General features: G+C 40.0%; 1 pseudogene; it reads right to left on the minus strand.

The window, feature by feature from the left end:
* Positions 1-589: 589 nt before the first annotated feature.
* LOC126797034 (U-box domain-containing protein 34-like) lies at positions 590-2,545 on the minus strand (annotated as a pseudogene).
* Between the last annotated feature and the right edge of the window lie 4,754 nt (positions 2,546-7,299).

A 7,299-nucleotide genomic window follows, 5' to 3' on the forward strand; every position in this document is an offset into this window, starting at 1 on the left:
CTGAGTTTTAGCTTCTTAAATTGTTAAACATGTAAGGCCACAACTATGATAAATGAAGTACAGTGTAGTGAGTTACGCTCTCGAAATTGAATGTATCACCCTTTTGAGTTCTTACATTGTAGGATGCTGTAGTATTTCTACAAGTTCAATTTTTCCAGTATTTCCAATAGATTCCCCACCATCAACTCTAAGTCTGCTCTAATCCAGGGCGTAGTACTTGTTTTGGTAAGATTACTCATCCATTACCACATGACACAATTCATTCTATCTTTGGCAAGTGCACTCAGTCTATTGAGCTCAGGTAACCTTGCCAAGATCCGGTCTGTCTTTTCGCCTCACTTCTGCACCATTGTATACCTGGAGTGGCAAACTTTAAAGCTTATTCAACTGGCCGGTCAGAAACAGCAGGGTCAAGAATCTGTGCGAAGTTCCGTGTCTCAATAGCTTTCTAACATGATGAGTCAGACCCATTTGTGTGGCTTGGCTGTTATTAGTTGTAAAAGCATGATACCAAGTGAGTAGACATCAGACTGTTACAATTCAACATAATTTTCTGGTTGCTGCATGCGATACTGAGAGTACCCTCTAATCATCTAGTGATGGAGGGACAAGTACGTCTGGCGAAACCTACATGACTAATCTTGCTGACATAGCAAAATGTATAGCAAAATGTTTCTAGCTTACTTGGATGAAGAAACAAAAGCCCAGTGCAGTTTTCTGCAGCAATTCTGAACCTTAGCTGCCAAGGAATAACTTGTGTGCTACATCGCAGTCCTCTAAGCTACCATAGGCCATGTACTCGTAGACCACGCAAGCATACTCAGGGCAGGCTCCAAGAAGGAGAACCACATTTAGATGCCATATGCAGCTTAATATTTCAACCTGCATTAAAATTTAAGACCCCTTTAAAAATATATTAAGACCCTTCAGATTTATGTACCTTCAATAGCATATCTGATCACTATAATTTTCTCATACATTAGTATTTAGTAGTGCATTGTGTTGAGAGGTTCTCTCGAGGGTCTTATAAACCACTAGATAGAGTATTGACTTAAAATCTCGGTCTGATACATTACCAACTTAAACCAGAAAAACTCCATATTCTCTCCCTCAGTCTTTAGTATCACAAGAAATTTCTTTTAAAGTTTATTTTGCTGATCATTATTGGGTCAAAGATCAGAATTGCATTATATAGTTTTACTTGGTTGCGGTCTGCCTTGCTAGACATTCAATAAAAGTGTCGCATGCTAAAGGTATAGAGTAGTATCAGTCTGATTAGGTCCAAAATCACAAACCTCTGTCTGGAAGTACTGCAACCTTCCTTGAGATGCATCAGGACGGTGTACGATTGCCGCTTGGGTTTAGTCTATTTCACCCACCTATACTGGTCCAGAGTCTCCTCCCCCAATTTTGTGAGCTTGTGAAAAATCATTTGTTGCTGCTTCAAGCTCCTTAATTGTATAATTCATGTACCTTAAATCATACGTCATTGCTTTTTTATACGTTCCTCACTTCCTCCCCTCTGCTTGCTTCAGATCTTCCGTCGTCGCTCTTTGTCCTTCCAATTTGGCAACCCTTTTAGCTGCTTCTGCTTCCTTGGTAGCTTCCCTACATTTGCTCTCTCTTTCTCTGCTAGTGTGCCCTATTCACCAGTTAAGTTCCTTTGCCTGGGATCCATACTAACACATTATGCTTCAGTTTGTGTTTCCAAAGGCAAGATGCAAAGCTATTCCATTAAGATGAACCATGCATGCATCCCTTTATGCTTGCCATACAAATTTATCATCTCAGCTGTATCTGGGCAAAACTGTAAAAATGAATTGTCTGTGCGTGAACTTTATGATTTACATGCTCCTATTAAGAGGTTTATAACTTTATATAATATCAATATTGAAGCTGAGCGGTGACATGTGAGGTGGAGAGATGCCATGTGAAAACATATATGTATGAAATGTTTTATTCTGTATATTAAAGCATTAAATTTTGAAGATGGTACCCCAAAACCAAACCAAAGTTCATGCCTGAATAAGCTGCTGCATTGAATGCCTTATTTTAATTTGTGATTGCCACTTTGCAGGCCAAACTGTACATGGCCATTGTGTGCTCTAACTGAAGCTGTAACGACCCTAAAATTTCGAACTTAAAAATTCAAAATTTCAAAGTCGTTAAACACTAAACAATTTCAATGAAATCGAAATCATTTAAAATGCACAGCGGATCATTACTGAGTTCTCAATACAACTCAGAAAAACCATTTATTACAACCCAAATTTATAATTTAACACTAGGTTTGATGAACCCTAGGTCTAATATGTCATCTATCTGCTCTTTCAATTCTTTAAACTCGTTCTTTCCCAATCCCATAAGGCGCCTTTGATACAGATGCTATACCAGGCACATCATCAGTAAAGAAATCAAAAACTCTCGAAGAAGGTAAACTCAGTATCTCCTGAAACACCTCACTATACTCGAATAGTAAAACAATGTCTGTGATAGCTACTTCCAGATCCACAGACTCCACATTTGCCAAGACTCTAGCTATCATGGCATTATCCGACTCGAGGCACAGATACGAAACTCTGGTTTCCTGGGTCTATGAAAGAACTCATCATGTCAACACAATCAATCACCGCGTACTGCGGCCTCAACCAATCAATTCCTCAGATCACATCATAGTGTGGTCCGGAATCACTATCAAATAAGCATAGAACTCTCGACTTCCAATCACAATAGGACAAGCCTTTCATTGTCTCCAATTTCGAGGAACACTCCAAAAGCGAAGTGACACATAAAGAGTTTCCATAGGCGTAGGAATCAATCCTAGCCCCTCCACTGCCAACTATCAATAAATGAATGTGGCTATCATCCTCTTCTCTAACTCAGAGTACTCAATCATCACCAAGTAAGTCCCAATACTCTCGATCCAATGGTCTGCTACCATATGATCCAAGCATCATGAAATGACAGCACTAGCAGCTCACTCATGTCCTTGATCAACCTCAATACACGACTATCGTCTCTAACGATAGCAACAAGATCAACTTGTCTTTCCAGTGGAGCAGCCTCCTCATAAAGGTTCTCCACATTGCGGAGTCGGCCTGCAGCCCTAACTTGGCCTCGACCTCCCGTCCGTCCTCGGCCCTGTCCACGGCCATTTTCCAAATTCATCACCATTCAACAATTAACACTCAGTCATATATGTGAAGTCTCGAATTCGACAAAATAGATCCAACTGATATCAATCATGAAATTTCAGAAGAAAGTGAATCATCGGAGTATCATCACAATACTCCCTACATGACCAAACCATAAGGTATGGCCATTTTCCAAATTCATCACCATTCAACAATTAACACTCAGTCATATATGTGAAGTCTCGAATTCGACAAAATAGATCCAACTGATATCAATCATGAAATTTCAGAAGAAAGTGAATCATCGGAGTATCATCACAATACTCCCTACATGACCAAACCATAAGGTATGGCTCCTAACACTCTCGCGTACCCGGCGACATATCAATACCGAGGAACATGTGATGGGTGCCCGCCTGCAGTCGGATCATCGCTCCCGGATGATATTGATAATCGCCAAATACGCACTTAGGCTCTGATACCAACTGTAACGACCCTAAAATTTCGAGTTTAAAAACTCAAAATTTCAAAGTCGTTAAACACTAAACAATTTCAATGAAATCGAAATCATTTAAAATGCACAGCGGATCATTACTGAGTTCTCAATACAACTCAGAAAAACCATTTATTACAACCCAAATTTATAATTTAACATTACATAAGATGGAGTGGTAATAATCCTCACAAACTCTCACAAAACTCACAAATAACTCCACTCAAATTCTCACACACACAAATCCACGCTAGAAACCTCACCACAAGTAGGATATGAACGACTTCGAGGTCTTCGGAGTCGTCCTTCAACCACCACTAATCTGCACCTGCGGAAGTATCCCCTACACCATTGGATTGGTGCACCGGGATTGTAAACACAAACCCGGTAAGCTTTACAGCTCGTATGAGTAAAATGAAAATATATAACTCGCATATCAATATATACGAAAATCCAGAAATCAAACAAATATAAATGCACTCATGAGTCAATGGACGGCCTATCTGGTCGTTCCAAAAGAATATGAAATAAAACGCTCATGAGAAACTAAGTAACCCTTCTGGTTACCCAAATGCATTTATATTACGGGTACCAAGAACGCTGGTACACATCTGTTACTCCTCTCGTAATACACCGCCGATATTGGATAGCCACCCGCTACCCAACATCCAAAACAATCTGAGTACCCATGAGCAAATAACCACCCGTTACCTCACATGCAGTACTACGGCAGACAGACTAGAGCTCTAACTGTATCGTAACTTTCGCCCGGCCAAAGGCTAGGTTTCGACTTGCCAAACACGTACAATAATCTCACATCATATTGTACCAAACATCAGGTCCGAAGACAAATCACATTTTAACAATCTCAATGTTAAAATCACGTACAATAATCTCACATCATATTGTACAAATCAAAATCACATGCTCGATATATCTTGTCATCAAAATGACATCATCACAATAAATCATAACAGTATATTATATAGCAAACTATATATATATATATATATATATATATATGTATTTATTTACCATTTATACAATGCATATATATAATCCACTATATCCTATACATGTCATAATTTATAAACAAGTCCGAAGACAAAACGTTTAACAAACTCCATATTAAAATCACATGCTCGTCATCGAAATGACCTATTTCAAATGAATTCATAACAGTATATATTATAGCAAATCATATATATATGTACTTATTACCATTTATACAATATATATATATAATCCACTATATTGTATACATGTCGTATTTCAATATTTAAAACTCTTGCAAAAATCTTGGAATCACCGCAAAGGTAGATTCGTAAATATGTGAGATTTTACTCACCTTATCGACTCGAGCGTAATTCCACAATTTCCGAAGATAGTTCCTTTCCTTGATTTATCGATCATCTTGAAAAGATAAGAAAAGAATTTAGAAACGTTTCGTAAACCTTTAAATCGAAACAGTAATAATCGGTTACTGTTCAGCAAATTTCGGTTTTACGAAGTTACTGTTCGTTTTTACTATTCACGGGACTATTCACTGTTACTGTTACTGTTCACGTATTTACTATTTATGTTTACTGTACAATACACATACAATACGTATCTCTGTACGAGTATATACTATTTACGTATTTATGTACGTACAAATACTATTCAAATGTACGTACGGTCTCAGTAAATAATAATTACCGAATTACCCTTCCAAAATTACTTTTTACCTTTACTAAAAGTAATTTAAATTTGCAATTACCGTACGTAAATAAAATTTACATTTACCGTACGTAAATAAAATTTACATTTACATTTACCGTATGTAAATAAATTACAAAATTACCCTTTCCGGAAACACTGTTCACGCCGCCGCACGTGGCGGCGCGTGGGGTGCACGCGCCACCTCCGGCAGGCCGCGCGTGGCGCTCACGCGCCACTCATTGTGGCAGCACGTGGGGCCCACGCGCCGACACCAACCAAGGCGCGTATGACGCCACCGCCACCCCAAAACCAACCTCCTTTCTCCCCTCTTCCTCCCCACGGCCTCACGCGGCCCTTAGACCCCTTCACACTCCCACACGCGCCGCCTAAGGCGGCGGTAACCTCCCTCTCCCCACTTCCTCCGATCTGTCTCCAATCCATCAAAATCCAACAACAAACACACACAATCCATCAATTATATCTAACCATACCTCGATTTGAAGTTACAAACCCCTATCTTGCATCGGAGAAGCTCAGATTCGTCGGCAATGTTCAATCTCTCGGGATGAACTTGAATCGACGTGATTTGGCCCCAAATCAGGTGGCAGAGGGTGTGAAGGGTGAGGATTGACGTCGAGATGCCCTCCTCCGAGCCCTTGCGTCGCCGGAGATCGAGTGGCGGTGAGTTGCAGAGGCTTGGTGGCGTCGCGTAGGCCTCACGGTGGTGCGGAAAGTGACGTCGTGCTCGGGGTTTGGAGAGGAGAGCCGTGCGGTGCTCCTGGGCTAGGCGGTGAAGACCACGTCTCCTTGTGAAGGGAGATCGGTGGTGAGGCCGAGAGGAAGAGGGAGAGAGCTCGGGGAGGAAGAGAGAGAAGAGAGAAAGAAAAGAGGGAGGCGGAGAGAAGAGAGAGAATGAGGGGTTTCCACTTTTGGAAACCCTAGCTGATAAAATCTCTTTTTATACTAGTTTCCAAAATCAGAAACGAACTTCCGACGTTAATAACTTTCGCGTCCGATGTCCGATTCGATCGCGTCACATGTCCACGCACTCGTATCGACGAGCTCTTCAACTTTCGTGAAGGAAGTTTTCGCAACCGAGCGACGGAATAAAAGTCGATATATACGTTGCGGAAACGTAACGTTTTTCTAATTAAACGTTCCGAGAACGTTTCCGTTTCTCATTTCATAACGTCGCAACCAATCACATTCATTCTAATTAAATTTTTCAACTTTATAGAATTTAATCAAACCAAATATTGTTTTGAAAACTAGGGTTATTACAGAAGCCTCCTCAGCTCACCTTTCATTCCTTCCTATTGTTTTCAAGCAGGAAAATTGAGTGGTTAGTGCTCTCAACTATGTCTAAAATGTGTGTGCACTATAAAGAAACTAGATGGGAAAATCTGTTCTGGTGCCTGACTCCACGAACTTCTGGTAAACATGAACTTATTATTACATGTTAATAGTTGGACGGATATGCCTTGAAGCGTGCCTGTTACAGTTTTCGTATATGTACATATGCAGAAAAAGTGTCTTACAATGTTATGTGACATTGATGACCTTCACTTTCCATTGGTATGTCTCTAGATTTCTGAATATGTTGAGGATCACATTGATGTAATTATCAGATGCACGTATATGTAATTGTTCTAGAGCTAATTAAGGTTCATCCCTTGGCACATTGAATAATCAATTAATCTCCTGAAGAAGTCGCTTTTAATTGTTACACGAAGTACCAACACCTTGACTGAATTTGCAGCCACGAAGTTGATAAGTGCTTGTGATATATCAAAATCTTCTAAATGACTTCGTTGCAGGTTATCTGATACAACCATCAGCCTAGAGAAACCAGATGATGTGCCAATTTTTTCGAAGCATGCCTGATGACTCGCATTCTTTTTTATGCAAATGCAACGCATTGAAATAAACCATTCTCTTTGGCTTGAGCATCAGGTTGGTTTTTGTACATTT

Source organism: Argentina anserina, chromosome 6 (genome assembly GCF_933775445.1).
Source record: "Argentina anserina chromosome 6, drPotAnse1.1, whole genome shotgun sequence".
Classification (NCBI taxonomy): Eukaryota; Viridiplantae; Streptophyta; class Magnoliopsida; order Rosales; family Rosaceae; genus Argentina; species Argentina anserina.